Raw genomic sequence first — 24,351 nt, 5'->3', positions numbered from 1 at the left:
TGTGATTTTATGTAAGGATTTCTTGAGTGTAAAATATATTAATAGAATCTATACATTTTTAAATGATATTCAACAGTGTTTTTATTCAGAAAATATATTAATGAATATTTTATCATACATTTAATAAAAAAAAATCTATATAATTGTTATTTTTACTATTTTTGTAATTATTTAGGTATGTATATTTTTGTATGTTGGTTGTTTTTAAGATAAAATTAAGTATTTAATTACATTATTGTAAACAATATATTGACATGATATGTAGTCATAATACTGCATAATTAAAATTAATTGTAATGTAATCATAAATTATAAATTTATGTTTGTATACTGTTCAAAAGTTTGGGATTGGTGCAATTTTTAGTCTCTTTGCTCACTAAGGATGCATTTAAAAAAAATAAAAAAAATAAAATGTTTTCTCTTAAAATATTTCTAATTTTTTTTTTTTTTTAAAGAACAGTGTTTATTTGAATTTCAAAAGAACTGTTTATAAAAAAAAGCATTTAATATGTCTTTTCTATCACATTTGATGAATTTAGTCTTTGCTGAATAAAAGTATTTAATTTATTTTTCGTTTTTTTTTTCAAAAGGAACGCAAATGTTTAAAACATTCATAGCATTTAAAACCCACTTTTGAAGAATTTAGCCCTTGCTTAATTAAAATGTATTTACTTTTTGTAAAAATAAATAAATAAATCAAAAATCATAAAATATAAAACACTTATTACAAGATTACTTGGATGTAGTTTCTTAAACCACCAAGTGTCATTTTTACGCAGAACATCACAAGGTCTAAATCCATAGTGGATAATGTGATATTAAGCTTTAGTTGAGTTTAGTTTTTGACCGTCAAAATGAGAATCATTATGAAAAAATTATATACTGCAATAATGTATATTTATATATACACATATAATCCTCTTACGTTTCTCAAATGGTTTGCCCAAGTTTGCAGATAAAAACTTTATTTTCTGAAGTCATATAAGGATAAACATATGTTTTATTCGGATGGTATTACAATCACAAAGTATGTCTGTGAAACACACGTTTACCCAGCATTCCTGGTCCGAACAGCGCTATTGATTCAAATTAAGAGCTTGAGTGGTGCAGAGGCTGAATCATCCATCGATCAAGGCTGAACAGACAGAGCGCTGGACCTCTTGGTTGCACATCATTTAATACAGTGGCTAAAAGCACTACAGCTACAACTTTCTTTTGCTCATGACTGGTTTAGTGATTATTTAAAGATTAGCTTTGCTTATCTAAAATGAGTTAGTGTCTCAGAAATGCAGTCCAGCTGCTGTTCTGGGAAATCTTTTAGCCAATCCTTTGGTTTTATATGTTGAGAATATTATATTAAAAAAAAAAAAAAGAAGCTCTTTCTGTAGAATGATTACTTTTCAAAATATAATTCCAAGGTGCACAGCTATTGTTTCCTGGAGATCGTTTAAGGCAGATTGCTTTTCGACATATTATAGCAAAGAGTCACGCACACTTCCATGGAAACTAGTGACGAGATTAACTCCTCGAATAACAAGCAAAATCACATGGCTCCTATCAAATATTGAATGGTTTTGTGTTGTTTGAAGGCCACTAATGAAAAGCCTCCCTAAGATGCTATCTAGAGTTTGCTACATTGTATCTGAATGCATTAATAAATGTAGCTGTTGCTAAGCTTGTGATAAGTGATTGGTATTACACACTCTCAGAAAAAAAGGTACAAAAGTTGTCACTGCGGCGGTACCTTTTCAAAAGGCACACCTTTGTACCTAAAGAGTCCATATTGGTACCTTAAAGGTAAATATTAGTACCTAAAGTGTACATATTAGTACCTGAAAGGTACAAAAGTGTACCTTTTGAAAAGGTACCGCCCCAGTGACAGCTTTTATACCTTTTTTTCCTGAAAGTGTAATGCAACAATTTGAATGGAATAAGTAGCTTGGACGACACTTTTCTTTTTATTGTTTATCATAATGCCCATTACAGTTGCAGGCTTGTGTGCCTTGACCCCCAAAACAAGTTCTGTGGCACCCCACCTCCCATCCCCTCTTTTTAATTAGGAAAATTAAATGGCCCTGAGTTTACTTCAAGTTCTTCTTCTTCTTCTTTTAGATTAAATATTTTTTATGCAGAATTTCTATGCAAAATTGTGCATTTCAGTAATTTATTACTCATTTATTGTTACAGTTTTGTTTGCTTATTATTTTAAAACCCCATTCACTTATTCCTGTATTTATGTCAGTTTGTCTTTATGCCATGCACATCCTCCTTTTATTAAACAGGACATTCAGAATAACTCCTGAGCCCATAAGTGTACAGTAGATGAGATGGGCTGTGTAATAAGTCTAATTCGAGTTGTGCAGCGGCACGAGCAGAATGCCAGTGAACTGGTTTTCCTCACTAGATCTTCAAGAAGTTTGGACGTGGCAGTCTTTTCTATCTAATCAGCAGAGATTACAGCAAGCTTAACCCAGAAGAATGTGTGTCAGTCTTAATCCTGTTTTTAAGTAAGCCGAGTGAAAACGTAATTTATTAGGTCAACAAGGGCAACTCCCTTAGATGTGCTGGTAAGGATGATTGGTTGGTAAGGCAATTTAAGGAGTCGTGGCACAACACAAGATTTTTCTCCAAATGGATTACTTTTCACTTCAATGGCCTGGTTTAGTTTCAGGCCAAAAGACAAGTAATATTAAAATCTGACAAGCCTCAGCATAGGGGATTTATGATGATTATTTTTCTGCATATTTATGGCCATTGCCGCTCTGCTGATTTGGTCCAAGTGTTTGTGTGACACACTTACTAAGATATATTTGATGAAAAGTACTGGTGAGTATAAGAAAAGATACTTTATTCTAAGTGCACAATGCTCAAGAAGTGTTCACACCGAAGGTCATTGTACAGCTGGTCATAGTGGCCGTCCTGCTGCTGGATGACCCAAAGTTAATGGTGGGCTGTATGATTGGATGAAAATGAGTTTTTTTTTTGTTTTATGATATTTCTGATTAGATTTTGAATTGTGGAGAATTTCTTTCTGCTTAAAGTGAATATTCTGGAGAATTTTTTTTTTATATATATAATAATGATTTATAAATGAATTCGTAAATTTTAGGGTGTATTATATATATACTAGGGATATATATATATTGTATATATATATATATAATATATATATATATATATATATATATATTATATATATATATATAATTATATATATACTAATGTATTATAATTATTTATAACTGAATTATATTGTTGTTATATTTTTTGTTTGTAAATTTTTTATTATATATATATATATATATATATATAACATTTTAAATGATTTGTGTACACACACACACGTATATAATTTACAATTGTATTTAATTTGAATAATTTTAATAATTTAATTTTAATAATGCAGCAGTGCATAATGAATTATCATGAACAAGATGAACATTTTAAATATAAATGATTTTTTATTTGTTTTCGATATATAATATTAAACTCTAAACACACACACACAAAAATGATATTTATGTTTTTTATATTTATGTTAATATTTATAATATTTATTTTAAATCTTAGTATTTTTAATTGTTTACATTTTTTATTTATATATTTTATAAAATAACAATATTAAATCTCTCTTTATAAACACACAGTATATAGCTATCATTTACAATGAAATTTTAATAATGCATGAACAAGATTAATTTCTATCTATCTATCTATCTATCTATCTATATATATATATATATATATATTATATATATATATATATATATATTATATATATATATAATAAAAATGCATTATTTAAGATTTTTATATTTATATATTTGTATTTTTACATAGATACTGATCATACTGTAGATCGTCACATCATTTTTTTGTCCTGCATGTTCTCACAGAAGATGGATCATGTCACATTAGTGTTTAATATTTGTATTCAGTTAAACATTTCTCACCTTAAGTAAAGTCTGCTACATCATACAGCAGTGCTCGTCATCACTCAAAGGCCTGTCACGATGACAACTTTTTGTTGTGCGATGGCCTATGTACAATCTCTGATTTCTAACAATTTCCACACTGCTCAGATAACAACACTCTGTTTGTGTGGACCTTCTTATAACTGCTGTGAGCCATCTGCAAAAAACAAAACAAAACTGCAGCTCCCATTAGTCCAAAACCCATAATACATTGTACGAGCTGCACTTCTGCGATCCAAGCTTAGTCTAAAACAGGGTTGCATTCTGACAAACATCTTTGTGTGCGGTTACTTTCAGCTGTGACCCGCAAAGAACACAGCTCGTCTGTGAAATGAGCCTGTCAGTAAACAGCTTGGCAAAGAGGGGGTCTTTACATTTGGTCACTTCATTAATTTTTTTACTGACCGGGTAGCTATCAGATCATGGAAAGACTGAGTGAAAATGCCCTCCAAGACACATTTGAGATGTATAGCGATTTCAGATCACTCAGGAGGTGCTTGCAGCATGGGAATTGTAGATGAGATTTACATCAGTTTTGTAAAGACCAATTTTTATGTGGCTAAGTATAAATGCAATATGTATACCCAGTCAATCAATCAAGACATGAGAAGTGAGTACTAGAATATTGCTGCCTGATTTACACTGCCATTAAAATGTATTTTTGATGCTTTTGAAAGAAGTGCTCACAAAGGCTGCATTTATTTAATCAAAAATACAGTAAAAACAGGGAAATATTATTACAATTTAATCTAAAGGTTTTCTATTTTGAACACATTTAAACATGGAATTTATTTCTGTGATGCAAAGCTGAATTTTCAGGAATCTACTCTGAGTTGTTATTATTGCCATAGCCTTTAAGTAATTGTTAACTGCCATCAAAATAAGATTATAATTAATTATAAATATATTGTTTAAATTAGCTGTTTTCAGTCCACAATATTTACAGCATTTATTTGAAATCTAAAACCTTTATTCAGTCATTTTTTTTTTTTTAATATATCTTTTCTGAATAAAAGTATTTGAAAATCAGACAGAAAGACAAAGGTGCAAGATGTACTTAACACCTTTAGTGAGTAGAAAAAAAACGACATAAATATAAAACTATTCTTTTAAAGTTTATTATATCTTGACGGCTAATATAAAACTATTATTTTGAAGAATTTTATTGGATATGAAGGTATGTAATGTATTTTGATTTGTAAGTATGTCATTCGCTATGCTTCATGTGAGTGGCTTCGACTGATTGGTGGAAATAATCCACACAGTTATTATTGAATGAGAGCCGGTGTCTGTCAAATATTACGTCTGTGTTTTCAATTCATTTGGAACTTTTTCAACTTTATTGGTTCTTCATATGGTGTTTAATTAAAGATAAATATGAAAATATTTTAGAAATATTTTCAGTTAATAGTTCTTAAGTCCTTGAGGGTTTTTCCAATCTAAGATAACATTTGATATATATTAGCTTTCAAAATGAGTAGTTGAGGACATGCCTTCCAGGGTCGTATGATTGTAAATGGCAAAATGGCTTTCTTGACGTGCCCGTTGTAAGTATACTTCACTAACAGGGTCCTCAGTGAAAGCGTTTAGTTGCTCACAGTCCTCCTCCAGCGCCAGCAGAGCCCTTCAATGCCATTAGAATTCATCTGATGTCTATTAAAATAAAATAGAAAGTTCAAATCTAATAGAAAGTGAATAAATGATATGCGCCGCACTAGTCTTCTCTCCCTCAGTGGCCATATTTCTTTCATAATTAGATCAGACACTGCAAGTCTGCATTGTGTGGAAAAAGTGCGTAAAGAGACTCCAAGCATTTAATGGCTAAAGTATCTCAGGAAGAGCTCTTGCTATGCTCTCCACGTGTTCCTGTCCCTCATCTCTTCTCATATCCCTCTATTGCATCCTTCTTTTCCTCTTTGACAGCCAGCAGCTCCTCACTTTCCAGCAACTCCATCACCAGTCCTTCTGCTCTTGTGAATTTGCAGTGCTAGACCTTTACTTCGTGAATATCCTCACACTGCTCACTCCTGGACTGTGTCGGACCTCATCATTCACGGCTGCGGCATCCGGCTCAGGAGGAGCTGCCTCAGGGACAGCATGGCTCAAAGCTGCAGCACACCGATAGAAGGGCTGTTTGTATGCTCAGCTAGCGAATAAGAGCCACTTTGAAGCATTCACAGTGAAAATACAGCATCAGGGTGTTTCTTAATGAGTGTCTTGGCTGCTTTAGGCTGCATACAATGCACAAATCTGATCATTTGACAGATTTCACAGATCTGTCCTGTCTGTTGCCATTCACTTTAGACATAACTGATTGTATTTCCTATATTGATTTTTCCCAATTATTGAAGTAATTGAGAATAAAATATTATTAAAGGGGTGTTCTGGCTTCCCATAGATCTCTTATGAATTTAATTGAATTCAATAACTGAATTAATGAATAAATAAGTAATAAAAATAATAATTTTGTTACCTGCACCAGTATTTCTATTTTATTTATTTTTTTTAAATTGCTCACCAAGGCTGAATTTATTTGAATAAAAATACAGTAAAAACAGTAAAATTGTGAAATATTATTACATTTTACAAGAACTGTTTTCTATTATAATATTTTCAAATATAATTTATTCCTTGATGCAAAACATTATTTAAAATGGAAATCTTTTGAAACATCATAAATGACTTTTACTGTCGTTTTCAGTCAGTTTAATACATCCTTGCTAAATAAAAGTATTAATTCATTTTATTGAAATCTTACTTACCATTTCCCATAACTACCAAATAGTTTTGATTAAAACATTAAGCAAAAAAAAAAAAAAAAAAAAATGTAATGCTAAGAAAAAAATTATTAAACAAATTATTTTGTTTTATAATTTATTTATTTTTATTCATATAGTTTCTGAAGATAAGGTGAACACTGGGAGGAATGTAATTAAAATAATCATTTTCATGCACAATGATTAAATCATTGTTGATGTTGTGCAACAATCAATTGTTATGATATTCTGTAACGTCAACATCAGAAGTGATATCTGCAGAATATCATGATGGATATTGCCCATCTTTAGTCAGTGGACCAAGTCAGATAGCAAAAAAATCTGACCCCATTCTCTCAGGTTGTTATTGCTGTTTGTACACATCTGTACCAGATGTTTGTAAAAACACCAGAAGCGCTGGCTGACAGTGCGGCTTTTGTGGTTTAGATTGCAAGGAGCAAGATCAGGGAACAATTGCTTTAAAATTGCAATAATCTCTCCTGACTGTCCCACAAAGTTGGCAAAAAGGCTTGTATCCAGAGACCTAGACAATGCAAGTGAGTCATCAAGTCTGCATTGGAGTATTCACTGCCAGATGAAAAGCTGAAGGGACCCTGCAGCGCTCATTGTAATATTACTAAAATCCATACTGTCCACTTATGAAATGTACAGTCTTTCTGGAAGAGCAGCAGCCCCGGAGAGCCTGAAGAAAGTCAAATGAGTTGCAAGCCTGCTAATGAGACAGAAACATTAGATTTTTGCTAATGACTATTATATTGATATTCAGCTTTTATGCCATTGCAATCTTTCGAAAAATATTAGTATGAGAAATGTGCTTTGAATGCATTATAGCAAGATGCTCTGTGTGGTTTTGTTTAGATGTGTAAATAATTCATCCTGTTCCACTTTATTGTTCGGAGACAAATTTAAGTATTGTCCACTGGTTGTTCAATTCTCTGAAAAGTGCTGTATAAGGGGCCCAGAAATAGCGGCGCCTCTGCTCAAGTTTGTCTGTCTTGTTTATTTGAGGATCATTAGTGGAGCTAAGCCAGGCATCACTATTAGCTTATTATTGCTTATGCTTTGCACTTCTGCATGTAATTTACATTGATGCAGATACCTGAGCCATAACTAGAGAGCAGAATATCAAAGTCCTGAGATGCACTAGTAAGCAGCTATTGTATCTGAAATGCCCTGGCAACTCCATTACACACTAAATGGTATTTAATGAATGTATTTAATCAATATATTTAGAAAACCTTAGGAAACATACCAGGCTAGTGTTGATGAATATTGCATCACTCAATTTTTTTTTTTTTTGCAGTTCCATTTGGTGTTGCAAATGGCATAGAAATTACACGCTTCCTATTTAGGTTTCGAGATGGGATGCATGAAAATTGAAAAGTATGAGATAGGGAGATAGAGAAAGAGAGATAGAGAGATAGAGAGAGAAAGCTGAAACGAATTGTCAAAATATAAATGAAATAAAGCATTTGCATGCAGCCTAGGAAACCTGTAATTCAGAACACTGCAATTATAATTATCTTTTATGTGTAGGAAAAAAGCAATAAAACACTTGTAAGGGAAGCACAGTTAATCCATAAATATTCTTTCAATGTGGTTTTGCCTGTGGATGCAAACAGTTCATTTACACAATGTCTTCAATTAAACATATTAATCAAACTGCAATCAGAGAAAACCATTCACACTTTTTCTAGGAAACATAATTTATGTTTTTTGTTTGTTGGATGTTGTGATGAGTAGTATATTATTTTTTAAAGTTTTTTATTTTTTGTAAGAATTTTTAATGATTTAGTCTCACAAAAACGTATTTATTTGTTCAGAAATAGTAAAAAAAATTAATATTGTGAAAGAATATTGTAATTTAAAATAATGGGGTTCTGTTTTGTTAATTTATTCCTATGATGCAAAGCTGAATTTCCAGCATCATTACACCAGTTTTCAGTGTCGCATGATTTGCTGCTCAAAAAACATTGTTAAAAACTAACTGCTTCATATTTTTGTGGATACTTATATTTTTGTAACAATGTAAAAGTCTATGTCTATTTTGATCAAATTAATGCATCCTTGCTTAATAAAAACATTAATGTCTTAAAAAAATAAAAAATAAAAAATCATATTTTGCCCAAACCTTTAAGTGATAGTATTTTACCATGTCTACCGTTATTGTATTGTCTAAATTTGTCTTAATGGCAATTCAGGGTAAAGGCGTATCATGAGAGTACGACACACTACAGTTCTTTTTGAAAAGCGAATGAGCAATATTTTAATGAGCATACTGTAATAGTTTTACAGTGCAGTTGGGGGAATTTTGCTTTGAACAAAAAAAAAAACAAAACAAAAAAAAACAACAACAACAACTAATAACTGCCCTAGTACACAAAAGTAAAGAAAAGAAAATTCAATTACTTCCCTACCTCCAAAAACAACCAATAAATGTTCCAACAAAAAAATGGCATCAGTCTCCCTACCTCCCCAAAATATTATTTACAATTATGAGAGCTAACAGGTCCAAACAGGGGCAATCCAGAATCAAAAAATCAAAGAACCCTCGAATGAACACACAAAGATGCTCTCTCAGTCTTATTAACACGGTTTGAAAGCTGTCAAAGTCAAGCAGGGCAAACACAGCGAGATGCAGAAAGTGATGAAGGAGGCTTTTATAAGCAGCTAGGAGTCAGCTGACCAGGCTGGGCATGGCACCAATTAGACTGCAGGAACCAATCGGTCTTCTTCCTGGTCAGAGACACACAAACACCTCGCAAAACAAAAGAAAACCCAGAAATAGAACAAAATGGTTGTAACAATCAATGCTGTTGCGCACACAGCATTCACCTTGATAAATGGATGTGTTTTGTTTGAGTTAGAGCATTTCATCACATTACGTCCATATCATGGCCGCAGTACTGGCAGTTTAACAATACACAGTGATTCACATGCGAAAACACTGCCAGTCGAGGCGGATTGTAACTGGAGCAGAATCCCATGTTCCCTTATCACCTTTTTCCTGAAGTCATGCACAACTTCACAAATTGACAGGTTTTGGCTGCAAATCACAGGAGCACTATTTGTCCCTTACTGACACAAAGTGCTCTTTTGCCTGTCACCAGGGAGCTCATTGGTTGGGCAGCTGTGAAACCTGTCTGCTTAGCCAGAAAAAAAGGTCAAATTCAGCTAATTCTAGAGTCGGGCTAATTTGAGTGTTTTGCTGTAAGCCTTCTGTGGGCAGATTGTCGTCAGAGCAGTTTCCCACAGAGAGATTTCCTTAGGGTCGCATTGTAATTGTCACAAACTGTACGGATAGCAAGGGAAACGTGTGAACACCTAACGCCTGTGTCTCTCAGTTTACTTACACAACACTATAAAGATCTGGTGTGCTACTGGCCACTTAGCATAACATTATTTTAAAGATTTAAGGAAAGGTTTGCAGCACTGGGGCTGTGACCATGAAATGCTCCATAACTGCTCAGCGACCTTAAACTTGGGAAAGCCACTTTATATATAAAACTTATAGATTTTCTTCTTCATTTTGAAAAATCAATGCTTTTATTCAAGGACACAAAAGTGACACTACAGACAGTAATAATGTTACAGATGGTTTCTATTTCAAATAAACACTGTTTTTAATTGATTTTATTGCAATTTTGGATTCATCAAAGAATCCTGAAAACAAATGTATCACCATTTCCACCAAATTATTAAACTAAAATATTAAATAGCAATCAGCATATTCTGTTTCTATTTAAAATAGAAATCAGTTTTGTATTAATAAAAAATAAATTGTAATTATTAATGTAAAAAATGTAATAAATATTTCACAAAATCAGAGTTTTACTGTATTTTTAATCACATAAATGCAGTCTTGGTACAATAAATATTTTTACCAACCACAAACGGTTAAATGGTCAAGTATAATCCTTTTTTTAATGATAATTTTAACGATCATTTAGATTTTTTAAGGAAAGATGCAGTATGCAATTCTAAATGGTCATTCCAATGAACTGACTACAACTTTCTGAGCTTCTCTAGAGTTTTTCAGGTATTCCAGTGATCCCTTCTCGATTATAATAGTTGCTTAATTTTTTGCATTCATTTTTATTAGCAGATTTTGAAGTTAATTCAGAGTAATTTGTACTGATGGTATGTTCTTTTATGAACATGATTTGCAGTCTGTGAGCAGTGTTCTGCTTATTTCTGTGATGCAAGTTAGGTTACATTTTAACACTTAAGAAAGTTCTACTTTGCTGGTGAAGAATCTGAAATATTCATGTTATTGCTCATTTAACATGCTAACATTTTAGCCACTCTGACATGCTAGGTTTGTAGAATAATAAGTGGAAAAAAGGAAAAAGATTGTAGATAATGAAAAGAAGGGGTAAAGCAAACATATGCTGGATCCTGGAGATTTGCAGTTGGCCTGTTTCTAAAAATAATAATTTACTGTATAAAGCTCAGGACAGAATGCTTATGACACGTATCGGTGGATAAGCCAACAACAATGACTCAAATGTCATGGCTTAGGTTGTCTGTTTTAATGGCAAGTAAACGGTGTTGTGTCGCGGTGCAATCTTTGACATGTAAAAAGCTTTTGGAAAAGGGCATCATGGGTGACGCCACCACTGACAGGAGCAACAGAAAAACAGCAGTGAGGATATTACGGATGTGCACCTGCAAGCTGAGCTTTATGGTGTGTGCAAAGTACTTTGAGTTCAGTTTTAATTCGCTAACCAGTGGGAGTGAGTTGTAAGAGACTGTGATTAGTGTTTTTAAATTAACCAAAGGATGCTACTGCATCACCAAATGGTTTTAAACTATGCTCAACCCCGGTGTAATGAGTAAACGTGGTTGTATTAGTACACTTATGACGTGAGCTATTCATAAAAGATTGAGATGTTTCTCAAATTGTTGCTGTGTAGAGGAGAAAAATCCATGAGAGGACGTGCTAAACGTCATTTTAAAAGCTTCCCTTCAGGAGACGGAAAGAGAAGTTTTCACTCCATGTCGATTAAAGGAGGGAGAGCTGTCAGACGAGAGGCGGATAATTACGTTGTGATGTGGATTCAGCAAGTTCTGGCCTCTATTAAACCTCATATCAGATAACGGTATGATAAACGAGCGCTGATTTGATTTAGCCGCAATGCGTTCCGGCAGAAATGCTAAATTTGATTTGGCCACCAAAATATTGTACAGCCATGCCTTTCAGTCATATAAGACTGTACTTAATAAACACAATGCACTTGAGAAGCGTAATTGGAAACTGCATGCTTGGGTGCACGGAGAGATCACATTTGCATGCTGATACACTTAATACTTTTTTTCAAAGCTGCTATGTATCTTATTTTTGTTAAAACAGTCTGGTGATGTCGAAATCGTACTACCGTACTACTCGTACTGTTTCTGCAGTATGTAATACGTTTCCAAACTGTGCAAAACAAAAGCACTCTGCAGAGAATGTTGTATCCCACAATGCATTGCACAAATGCATTCCCAATGTGACAAATGAATCTTGTTCAGTGTTTGATGAAATGAATGTACTACATATATATATATATATATATATATATATATATATATATATATATATATATATATATATATATATATATATATAATATATATATATATATATATATATATATGTATGTGTATATATAGGTTTTTTTTTTTTTTTTGGTGATGTGAAAAAAAGTTAAAGTTTATTATTTTGAAAAATGCACAAAAATACTACTTTCACATTTTATAATTGGGTAAGAAAATAAGTTTATACTTACCCCACTGGCAGAAGTTTTTTTTTTTTTTTTTTTTTTATTTTAGAAAATATGACTTAATATCTTAAGTTTTTATTACTCCTTAAGTAAATGTATCTTGAATTAAGAATGTTTAGCTATTTTTACTTGTAAACAAGACAAAAATAGTAAGAAAATAATTGTTGCAGTGTATTTGATAAGACATTTTTAAACAAAATTGGATAAGAAAACATTTATCAGATGAACTACACATGCGTCATAATAAGGCCATCTGACAACGCACCATAGCATTTCTACTACAAATACAGTAGTAGTCAGTATTCAGTGTACATCATGTAGTATGCAGTATGCATAGGCTGTAGCATGTGGTGACCAGAATATTATTTTAGAAATATGACTGGAATGTAAAACTCTGAGAGTCAAATGTAACTGCATACTGCAGATTCTCTCATGCAAACTGAAATAGATTTACATAACCACTAGTAAAATCAATTCTTTAGGTGAATTTCAATTGCACACAAAGACCACTTTCATTCTCATTGTCCTCTATAGAGTGAAAATAAGAGCCATATTTAACCATGTTTACATAATGAATTTTTGCAACACAGGAAAAACATGCTTTTTTCCCTTTCATTATGACAATTGTTTCACTGTTTCACATCATATATCCTGCACCCGGTCTTTTTCATGACGATACCTGCAAGCAAGGGCATGATTAAATGAGTGACACTTCATGTGAGGTGCTTGTACAAAATTAAATGAATCAGCAGAGCAGGGCCCATCATCTCAGATGAAGCATGGGAGGTATTTAACTAATACATGACAATTTAATTCCACCCTTCACTTCCGATGTGCACTGTAAAAACAATTTGTCTGCACAGCAAAATCATGCACAGGCAAATAATTTGCGTGAGCCGAATAATTAGATTCTTGCTGTAGCAATGTAAAGAAAATGTGATTCTGGTCTGTAATAATTTTCCTCTATTCTTTTGTTGTTGTTGCAGCAAAGACAATATTATGTGACTTTAATATATTTTACTGTATATTGCCTAGATATCAATAGCTCTTTGCATAACCTGAATAAAATATCCAATAATGTTTAAAAAAATCAAAAGTTTAGAATAAGTAAGATTTTTATTGCAATTATCAGTACCAGTAATTAACATTATCTGTAATATTGTACAATATTATTACAATTTAAAATAACTGTATTCTTTTTGAAAATATTTTAAAATGTAATTTATTTCTGTGATTTAAAGCTGAATTTTCAGCATCATTACTCCAGTCTTCAGTATCAGATGATCCTTCGGAAATCATTCTTTTTTTTTGAGCAGACTGATATACAGCCAAGTACTTTTAAATATGTTTATTCAGCAAAGACACAGTAACTTGATCAAACGTGAAAGTAAAGATATTTATAATGTTACAAAAAAAAGTTCAAATAAATGCTGTTATTTTTATGGTCATCGAATCCTATAAAAAGTACTACAGTTTCCACAAATCTATTAAGCAATAAAAACTCTTCAACACTGATATTAATAAGAAACATTATTAATAACTGAGTGCTGATAATAATAGACCACTAAATCAGCATATTAGAATGATTTCTGAAGGATCATGTGACACTGAAGACTGGAGTAATGATGCTGAAACGTCTCGGTTACGTATGGTAACCCTCGTTCCCTGAAGGAGGGAACGGAGACGCCACGTCGGTGACCGACGAAAATGGGATATCGCTTCGATAGACCAATCTACTTCGAGTGTAAACTAAACGAGCCAATGCACATTGGCATGCAATTATTGCATCCAGCAGCCCCTATTAGGTGTAGGCCGGGGCTCGGAACAAGTAGCTCCACTCACCATTGTCAAAGCACTACCTCACTGGGTGAGACTGGATAACACTGGGGAAAACGTACCCGTTCCACTTGGAACAGGGACGCTGCGGAGGCTCCATCCTTCCCGAAGGAGGTCTCGGGAGCAAATACACATATAGCATCCGTTTAGGTGTATATGGAGAAATTTGAGGTGATTCAAACCCTCCTGGAAATTTAGAAGTCTGCCGGGGAAACATGGGCTCTAAGGCTATACCATGGACTATACGCATACGAGTACCGCTTAGGTCTCAATATGGAACCCAGCCTTCCATGGTTCTCACGGATTCATCATGAAGGCCTGACGCCGGACGTTCCGCTGTGTCCGGCTGCCTAGGGTGATGGAGGATCTCAACAGGGTCTACAGTACGGACACTCTGGAGCGGTTTTAGCAAGCCGACACTAACCGGGGCCTCTCGGTGCCACTACCCGTTTGAGATGAGAACACAGGAGGATACCGGCTCTATACGAAGGCTATAGAACCTAGCGAACGTGTTAGGGGTCGCCCAGCCCGCAGCTCTACAAATATCTGTCAGCGAGGCGCTACGAGCCAGCGCCCAGGAGGGTGCAACACTTCTTGTTGAGTGAGCTCACAACCTGAACGGGCAGGGCACACCCTGTGCCTGATAAGCCAGGGCTATGGCATCCACAATCCAGCGGGCCATCCTCTGCTTAGAGACGGCATTCCCCTTCTGCCGGCCTCCGTAACAGACAAAGAGCTGGTCTGAGGTCCTGAAGCTTTGTGTCCGGTCTACGTAGCATCTCAATGCTCGGACGGGACAGAGCAAAGCTAGGGCTGGGTCTGCCTCCTCCAGGGGCAGCACTTGCAGGTCCACCACTTGGTCTTTGAAGGGTGTAGTGGGAACCTTGGGCACGTAGCCGGGCCGGGGCCTCAGGATTACCTGGGAGTCAGCCGGCCCAAACTCTAGGCACGAATCGTCGACCGAAAATGCATGCAGGTCCCCTACCCTCTTGATAGAGGCCAGTGCAAGCAGGAGCAGAGTTTTCAATGAAAGAAAACTTTGGCTCAACTGAATGGAAAGGCTCGAATGGGCCCTGCTGTAGTGATTTCAGCACCAGAGTCAGGTCCCAAGAGGGTATGGAGGGGGGCCGGGAAGGATTTAACCTCCTGGCCCCTCTAAGGAACCTGATGACGAGGTCATGCTTACCTAAAGACTTCCCATTCACGGGGGTCATGGTACGCAGCAATAGCGGCAACCTGGACTTTGAGGGTGGAGGGAGACAGCCTTCGCTCCAGCCCTTGCTGCAGAAAGGAAAGCACAACCGCAATCGGGCATCTTCTGGGGTCTTCTCGGCGAGAAGAACACCACTCGACGAACAGGTTCCACTTCAAGGCATAAGCGTGTCTCGTAGACGGTGCTCTTGCCGAAGTGATGGTGTTCACTGCCTCCTGGAGCAGGTCACCTAGAACCTCCGCGTCCCGTCCAGGGACCAGACATGGAGTTTCCAAAGGTCTGGACGCGGGTGCCAAATGGTGCCCCGTCTCTGAGTCAGTAGATCCTTCCTCAGAGGAATCGGCCAAGGAGGGGCTGTCACGAGGAGCACTAGTTCGGGGAACCAGGTCCGCGTGGGCCAATACGGCGCCACTAGCAAGACTTGTTCCTTGTCCTCCCGGACTTTGCACAGTGTCTGTGCAAGAAGGCTCACTGGGGGAAACGCATACTTGCGTAGGCCCCGCGGCCAGCTGTGTGCCAGTGCATCCCTGCCGAGAGTTCCCTCGGTCAGGGAGTAGAACAACTGGCAGTGAGCGGTCTCTGGAGAAGCAAACAGGTCTACCTGAGCGGCTCCGAACCGTCTCCAAATCAGCTGGACCATCAGGGGATGGAGTCGCCATTCTCCTGGGAGCATTGCTCGAGGCAGCTCGTCGGCTGTACGGTTGAGCAGGCCTGGAATGTGAATGGCACGAAGAGACCTCAGAACCTTCTGACTCCAAAGGAGGAGGTGGCGGGAGAGTTGTGACATGCGACGGGAGCGCAGACCACCTTGTCGGTTGATGTACGCAACGGTCGCTGTGTTGTCCGTTCGGACCAGCACATGCTTGCCTCGTAAGTGACCTTTGAGACGGTTCAAGGCAAGGTGCACTGCTAACAACTCTAGGCAACTGATGTGCCACTACGGCTGCGGGCCCGTCCAAACTCCTGAGACTGCATGCCCGTTGTACGTGGCCCCCCAGCCGGTGGTGGAGGCATCCGTGTAAACCACAGCATGCCTGGAGATCTGCTCTAGGGGCACCCCTGCCCTGAGAAACGCAAGATCTGACCACGGGGTGAGGGTTTGGCGACAGGCCAGTGTAACTTGGGCCCTGTGAGTGCCGCGCTTCAACGCCCACCTCGGGACTCGGCATTAAAGCTAGTGCTGGAGCGGTCTCATATGTGACAGGCCGAGCGGTGTAAGTGCCGCTGCGGCCGCCATATGCCCCAGGAGCCTCTGAAAGAGTTTCAGTGGGACCGCTGTCCTGCTCTTGAATGTATTCAAGCAGGCTAGCACCGACCGCGCACGTTCCTCTATGAGGCGTGCTGTCTGTTCGACCGAATCCAACTCCATACCGAGAAAAGAGATCCTCTGCGTTGGCAAGAGTTTGTTCTTTTCCCAGTTGACCCGAAGGCCCAACAGGCTGAGGTGCCGGAGCACCAGGTCCCTGTGTTCGCACAACTGATCCCGAGATTGTGCTATTATCAGCCAATCGTCTAGATAGTTGAGAATACGAACACCCTGCTCTCTGAGGGGAACAAGAGCCGCCTCCGTGACTTTCGTGAAGACACGGGGAGACAGGGACAGCCCGAAGGGCAGGACCTTGTACTGATATGCCTGTCCTTCAGACGCAAACCGCAGAAAAGGTCTGTGGCACGGAAGGATCGACACATGAAAGTACGCGTCCTTCAGGTCGATCGCTGCAAACCAATCTCGGGGACGGACGCACCCGAAGATGCGTTTTCTGCGTCAACATCTTGAACGGTAGCCGATGAAGGGCCCGGTTCAAAACTCGCAGATCCAAGATCGGTCGTAACCCACCGCCTTTCTTGGGTACAATGAAGTAGGGGCTGTAAAACCCCGTCCTCATATCGGCTGGAGGGACCGGCTCTATCGCGTCTTTCGCCAGTAAGACTGCGATCTCTTCCCGCAGAACAGGGGCATCGGACGCTTTCACTGTAGTGAAGCGGATACCGCTGAACTTGGGGGGACGCCGGGCGAACTGAATCGCATAGCCGAGGCTGATGATCCACAGGAGCCAGCGAGACGGGCTGGGTAGCGCTGACCAGGCGCTTAGAAACCGTACAAGCGGGACCAGCGGAACCACAGCCGTACCCGCAGTGGGGCAGCGAGGTGGAACACAGGGACCCATCTCGGGCGGCTTGTGAGCAGGCCTGAGTGTGGTGCGAGTGTGGGGTGCAGGGCTCACCTGGTTCCACGGGTTGGCAGAGGGTGCGTGAGTAGGGCCTTTGTTGACGCTCTCGAACCGCCCGCTGCTGCCATCTGGCGAAGGAGGAGGATGAGTGAGGTCCGGGTGTTTGGACGTCCGCAACTCTCCGTGCCCTCCTGGGACCCAGAGACAGAGAAAACCGCTCTCTCGTCGAGATTTCCAGATTCTCCCCTGGCCCTCCTCCAGGGGAGGGGAGAGGTGCTTTCACCATCCCCCAGAAAGCGGCTACCTCTCTCTGGGCCACCCGTCCCGGGGCCTCTTGCTCTTCCGCTCACCGCCAGGTTTGACGGGGGCCAGGACGGGTGGGGCGGCCTGCTTATGCCCAGCTCTACGGCGCCACTTGCTGGAGGCTGCTGCGGATGCGGCGCGGGAGCGGGTGGACGCAGGGGGCCGCCCTCGGTGACGAGCAGGCTGGGGCGTTGCAACCGGCGGACGGGTGGAGGCAGCAGCTGCCCGCCAGGCAGAAGGTTGGACCACCTCAGTCTGCTCCCGTGCAGCGCAGCTGCCCGCCGGGAGGTTCTCGACCACGTCACCGAAGAGGCCGGTCTGGGACACAGGCATTAAGGAACTGATCTTTGTCGGCGTCCCTCATTTCAACCAGACTCAGCCAGAGATGGCGCTCCTGGACCACAAGCGTGGACGTCGCACAACCCAGAGAACGCATTGTGACCTTACGTCGCTCGGAGCGTGAGGTCAGTGGCGGTTCTGAGTTCTTTCAGAACTTCTGGATCATGACCACCCTCTTGCAGGTCCTTCAGTGCCTTGGCCTGGTGCACCTGCAGTAACGCCACAGCGTGTAAGGCAGAAGCAGCTTCCCCGCAAGCCATATAGGCACCGCCGGTTAGACCAGACGAATGCCTATAGGCCCGGGAAGGAAGCACCGGGTCTCCCCGCCAGCAGGAGGCAGACTTAGGACACACTTGCATCGCTACCGAGCCCGCTCCGCTCCACTGGGGGAATCACCGAATACTCCTTCGCTGCACTGCCATCGAGGGTGGTGAGGGAGGAGGAGCCCACCAGCCAGTTTCTGGCAGTAAAAGGTGCCATCCACGACCTGGTGAGCTCGTCATGCACTTCCGGGAAGAAAGGCACCAGGGTGGGGCGCTGAAAACCAGCGCGCGCCACCTTGAGAAACCAATCATCCTGCCTCGAGGGCTCGGGACGCGGTGGAGATTTCCACTCGAGCCCTACTCTCTCGGCGGCCCGGGAAAGAATAGCTGTTATCTCCGGATCCAATTCAGGCTCCGCCACCGTCCCAGAGGGCAGTAGCACAGCTGAATCTTCATCTGACAGCTCTCCCTCCGATGCTGAGATCGACATCTGGTCAGGGGGAGGCCCACTGGATACCACTGGTACGCTCTTTGAAGAGGGCCCAGCGCTTTCCGTGGGTTACTCCTCTGGATCGGAGATGCAAGAGGAGTGATGGTCCCCAGAGGGTTGGTTCCCTGCGGGGTTTGCCACCACTATAATCCTCAAAAAACCGCCCGTGCTACTGCTGGAAATGGTTTTCGTCTGTCGGCCGCCAGAACGAGCCCCAAATCGCGGCAGCGGCAACGGGGACTCCGCCCCCTTTTTTGAAGGAAGCAGAGCCTGGTTCGCAGCTCCGAGACGGTCATCTTCCCGCAGAGAGAAGATGACTCATCCACGAAAGCTACCTCAGCGTGTTTGCCCAGACACGTGAGGTAGCAATCGTGACCATCACCCGTTGCCAGGTAACGACCGCACCCAGAAACGCACGGGTGACATGGCATCCTTATAAGGACGATCCGTCGTCTTTACAAAGACGCACCCATGAAGCTCTTTTAGAGAAATTTGCTCTTTAGGAAATGCTCTTTTAGTGCTGAGGCGCACAGGGGAATTGGCCGCTTGCAACACGACAGGGGGTAGTGCAGCCTGAAGTGTGCAATCCACTCGACGCTGTAACGACCACTGCTGAAGTGCTGTCTCGCCAACACACGAAGCTTCCGAGAGCGTGCTGAACTCGTCGTTCACAGCAGACACAGTTGAGCAGAACGATACTAACGCTCGGCTCCGAAGCGAAAAGCTGGTATGCATTGCACGCTGTGATCAGCGGCAGCTGGATGCAATAATTGCATGCCAATGTGCATTGGCTCGTTTAGTTTACACTCGAAGTAGATTGGTCTATCGAAGCGATATCCCATTTTCGTCGGTCACCGACGTGGCGTCGAGAGTGACCGACTGAAAGGGAAATTCAGTTTTGATCACAGGAATAAATTACACAATATATTCAAATAGAACTTAGTTCTTTTAAATTTTAATAATATTTCACAATATTACTGTTTTTATTGTATTTTTGATGTAATAAATGCAGCCTTGATGAGCAGAAGAGTTATTCCAAACTTTTGACCGGTAGTTAAAGATCTGCAGTGGTAATCATCTAACCGCTTGTGATCATTTCTGATGTGAAGATGGTCAATTTGTTCTCTATCAAGACATCATCGTGTCCTTTAATCTCCTACTGTACGTTGTGAGTCACGTAGCACCTGCTAAATGACTGCTTGCTTTGCTTTAGAACATTCAAACGCAGCAGAAATCAGCGCAATGCACAACTTCATTACTGCTAATACCACTAAGAAACTAAACAGCAAGCCCTGCAGTTTAAGAGGAAGATGTTGGTATGACTGCAGCTGTGTCACTCAAGTGCCTCTATAATGACACTCATAATTAAAAGCGCATTAGTGTCCTCTCTTAAGGATGCGAGCCAGTAACAACGACAGCTTGGCGATCCATTATTCACACACCATTGCACCCGTAACTCCAGCCTCACCGTCAGAGGAGAAACGCTGAACACAGCAGACAGAGATCTCACCCCCGCGGTGGAAGCATAGAGAAACAACTGTTTCTGTCCCATGCTATTATGAAATACAGAAAAGGACTGATTGGATGCCAGTCATTCTGATTAAACTTTTATAATATGACTACATATTAATACAGCATTTCAGGGACAGTGCCTTGATTTTATTTTTCTCCTTCCCACTGTAAGTAGTCATTTAGTAGCATTTTTCCCCCTCTAAATGGGCAGACTCTATTTTGTCAGTAATTTAAAGTGACTTGCAGTCAGACTGAATGGGGTTATTTAGTTTATTTATTATTTATAAATGATGAGAAGAAAAATCTATCTATCTATCTATCTATCTATCTATCTATCTATCTATCTATCTATCTATCTATCTATCTATCTATCTATCTATCTATCAAATATACTATACTATACCATACCATACTATCTTTTATATAAGTACAATGGTGAAATTTTATATTGCAGGATTTGAACCTACAACCTTTGTCACCAGCTCATATCTTTAACCTCTGAACCCTACATTGACAAATCACAGTCTTTCAGCATGATTTTATGAAAGTATTTCTTTTATTTTTCTAAAGAAAGGGAGCCACATACATACTGAGGATACAGATAAAAATACAAATATCAACATATGTTTTATCTCTGGTCCAGGATTTCATAAGTCTGTACATGTGAGGATGGTAAGCATTGTCTTTTTTTTTTTTTTGGCTGATATTTGTATGAAAAGTGCGCTGCACGGCACAGCCAGGTGTGGACTGTGATCACAGAGAATGATGAAGATACAAAAGCTGCGAGTATCACAGTGTGCTTGATGTATCGCCATAATGGACTCTTAATGAAGAAATGTTTCAAAAGGTTCACTATAAGCAAAGCTATATAGACAACATCTGTGACATGATGAAAATCATTTCCACTTCAAACCTTCAGGTAGTAAAAGCAAGGACAAAGTGCATTTACGCTAAAGTTACAATGGTACTCCTATGAACTGAAAAAAAAAAAAAAGAAAAAAAAATGTCTTTCTGCTTTTATCCAAAAAAATGTACAAATGGAAAACCTCACAAGCAATTTGTCGTAAACCAATTTCTTCTTCTTCTTCTTTGTTATTCATTTTCCTACAAGTGAATTAGAACTGGGTCTATTAAGCTCCAAAAAGGACAAAAAAAAAAAAAAAAAATATATATATATATATATATATATAGACTGTATTAAATAAACATAAATAAACATTATATATATATATATATAATATAAAATAAGTAAACAAATTTTTTTTTCTATGAAGCCATGAAAATAATCTATCAAATCCAAATGCATCAGAAGACTTGGAATATAGTGCACAAATCAAATTGACCACTTTTATGGTACTCTTCGAAGCATCAGATCTTATTTGTATGAGCCAATTCGATATCCTAAGGTTTTGATCTGGTTAAATTGTCCAGCGTAGTTTCATCACAATTTGTGCAAGTCAGTGTCTCCCTTTGGTTGAGATCATGTCACAGAGGTTGTCAGTAGAGCTTAACTTGGAAACATTCCTTGGACTTTGTCCTTCATACACAGAGCATTCACAAGCACAGATTCAGTCAGTGCAGATAACCTCAATCCACCCCAGTTGTCTCCTGGGCCAATGTTCATATAGATCAACACTAACACAGTACTGGTTTACTTGTCATTGGGGTCCAAAACCATTCGCTAGAAATGCTTCTGTTTTGCATTTTTCAATTTAATTTGGTAATTGTTTTTCTTCGCATGTTGTATTATTAGAATGACAAATTGAGTGGAAAGTTTAATTGAAAAGCTAACCTGGAAAGTTAACATAAATTTAAGGTCAATGTCATTTACTTGCATTAATGACCTGGAAATAAGAGGCTTGATGAAACTTGACGATTACATTTTGTTTCCTGTGACTTGCTAACAAGAAATTAGGACTGGACATACTGAAGAGTTTCTCTTTTTTTCCAGGTTTTAAATTAAACATTTAAATTTCTAAAAATTGTCTCACCCCCAGGCCATCCAAGAAAAAAAATAAAAAAATAAAAATCAAACAAACTTATCTTCATATTAGATTGCTTGAGGCTGAGTAATTTTTCAGCAAACTGTCGTTTTTGGGTGAACTATTCCTTTATGATTTCCTTTTCGTTTCTGTGAATTTTCATTTTTGAAATGTGAGTCAGTAATGGAAAAAATCAAAGGATGGCATGGAAACAGAAAAATACATAAATTAAAGTTCAAAACAACAACAAATGGATCTTTCTGATGCCGTTGGATTTCTAGCTTTATAAAGATAAGGATAGTATGTAACATCACATTTCTATGTTCTATGTAACAGCATTTCTCAGTTTTTAATAAGAACATATAGAACAACAATGCTTTGAAAATCCTTATTTTTACACAAAAGACATGTCCTTAAATTAATAAAATGTGAGGGTTGCTTGAGAGAGCAAAACTGGGCAATTTGTCCTTGACCCTTTTCACACATAAGCTCTAAATGCAAATCAGCATTGACACCTTCACTGTCTGTCTACTTCAATTCAGTCATAATGGTACAGAGCCTTGAACATGTTCAGCTAATAAAGGTCTCTTAGAGAAGCAAATTGCACAATTTGTGTTTTCACCATCACTCTAGTTTTGCTTTAGAAACCCAAGGTCTTTGTGCATTCTGAGAATTGGACGGGTAACAGAAATATGCATTCATATTGAGCATATCGAAAAGCCTCAGATAACCATGGAAAATATCTTTTTAATCAGACCAAAAAGGAGGCCAGTCAGTCATTTCGTGGGAGGTATGAAGACACTTCAGACTGAGAGGCATGATTAACCAACTGAGACGGCCTTTTTAATTCTTTTTTTTATACATCTGACTAAAGGATTTTAAAATATATATATATATATTAAAATCAGGTGAGAGCCGTTCTCTTAATCTGAGATCGCTGAATTATTTGGCTTGCTCTTCAAGAAAATGTTACTAAGTAAATTGCACAGAAACCCCCACAGTCAGACCATCCCTGCAGTGACATTGATAGATTGTGTGTTCTTGGCAGACACAGCCCTCCCTAAGAAGATCTGATAACATGAGACTTTAAGGGTGGCCCTTTCTCACTAAGGACACATGATGGCACACAATTCTGTGATTTGTTTTACCTCTTTTCTCGGTGGAGTTTGCATATGTTTTTTTGTTTTGCCTCTTTTTTAGTTGGTGCGCCTCCATTTGTGTTTCATCTGCAGCGTTTCGAACATGGGATACCACAAATCACGCGGCTTGTTGAGGAGAGATGTGCTGTTACTTTTCAAAGTTATCTGACTTATGCTTTCTGCCTGGCAGGTGATCAAACAGGCAAAAAATTCTCTCAGATATTGAAGAAAGGACCTAAGCCTTTAACTTAGGGATCAAAATATCATAGAGACTTGCACATGGGCCTTTCATGACATGGGGCAATAACCCAGAACACCATAGCAATGTACTAAAACCATTTAGAATACAGCCTTGCTGGTCAGTTTTGCACGTGCAAGCATCACATTTTCAGCAAAACTATCTAGTTACACTCTTAATAATAAAGCTTCCAAAAGGAGGTTTTTAGCAATGCCATTTAATGTTGAATTTTTGGTTAATCTATGAAATTTTTTTGGACCAGGTTTACTCTGTTTTTTTTTTTTTCTTAGTGTTTTTAAGTGTTTTATTGATTTTGAAGATTCCAAGGATGTTTAAGGCTCTTCACTGA

At 38.9% G+C, this 24,351-nt stretch overlaps 1 long non-coding RNA gene across 1 annotated transcript in view; it reads left to right on the top strand.

Annotated features, from left to right (window-relative positions):
• The window catches only part of LOC122145895, a 121,617-nt gene that overhangs the window by 10,565 nt on the left and 86,701 nt on the right, over positions 1-24,351 (top strand). The gene's annotated exons all lie outside the window — the stretch shown is intronic.

The sequence above is a fragment of the Cyprinus carpio genome, chromosome A8 (genome assembly GCF_018340385.1).
Source record: "Cyprinus carpio isolate SPL01 chromosome A8, ASM1834038v1, whole genome shotgun sequence".
Lineage (NCBI taxonomy): Eukaryota > Metazoa > Chordata > Actinopteri > Cypriniformes > Cyprinidae > Cyprinus > Cyprinus carpio.
Note: the sequence above shows the minus strand (reverse complement) of the source record. Positions and strands in the feature narration are given on the sequence as shown.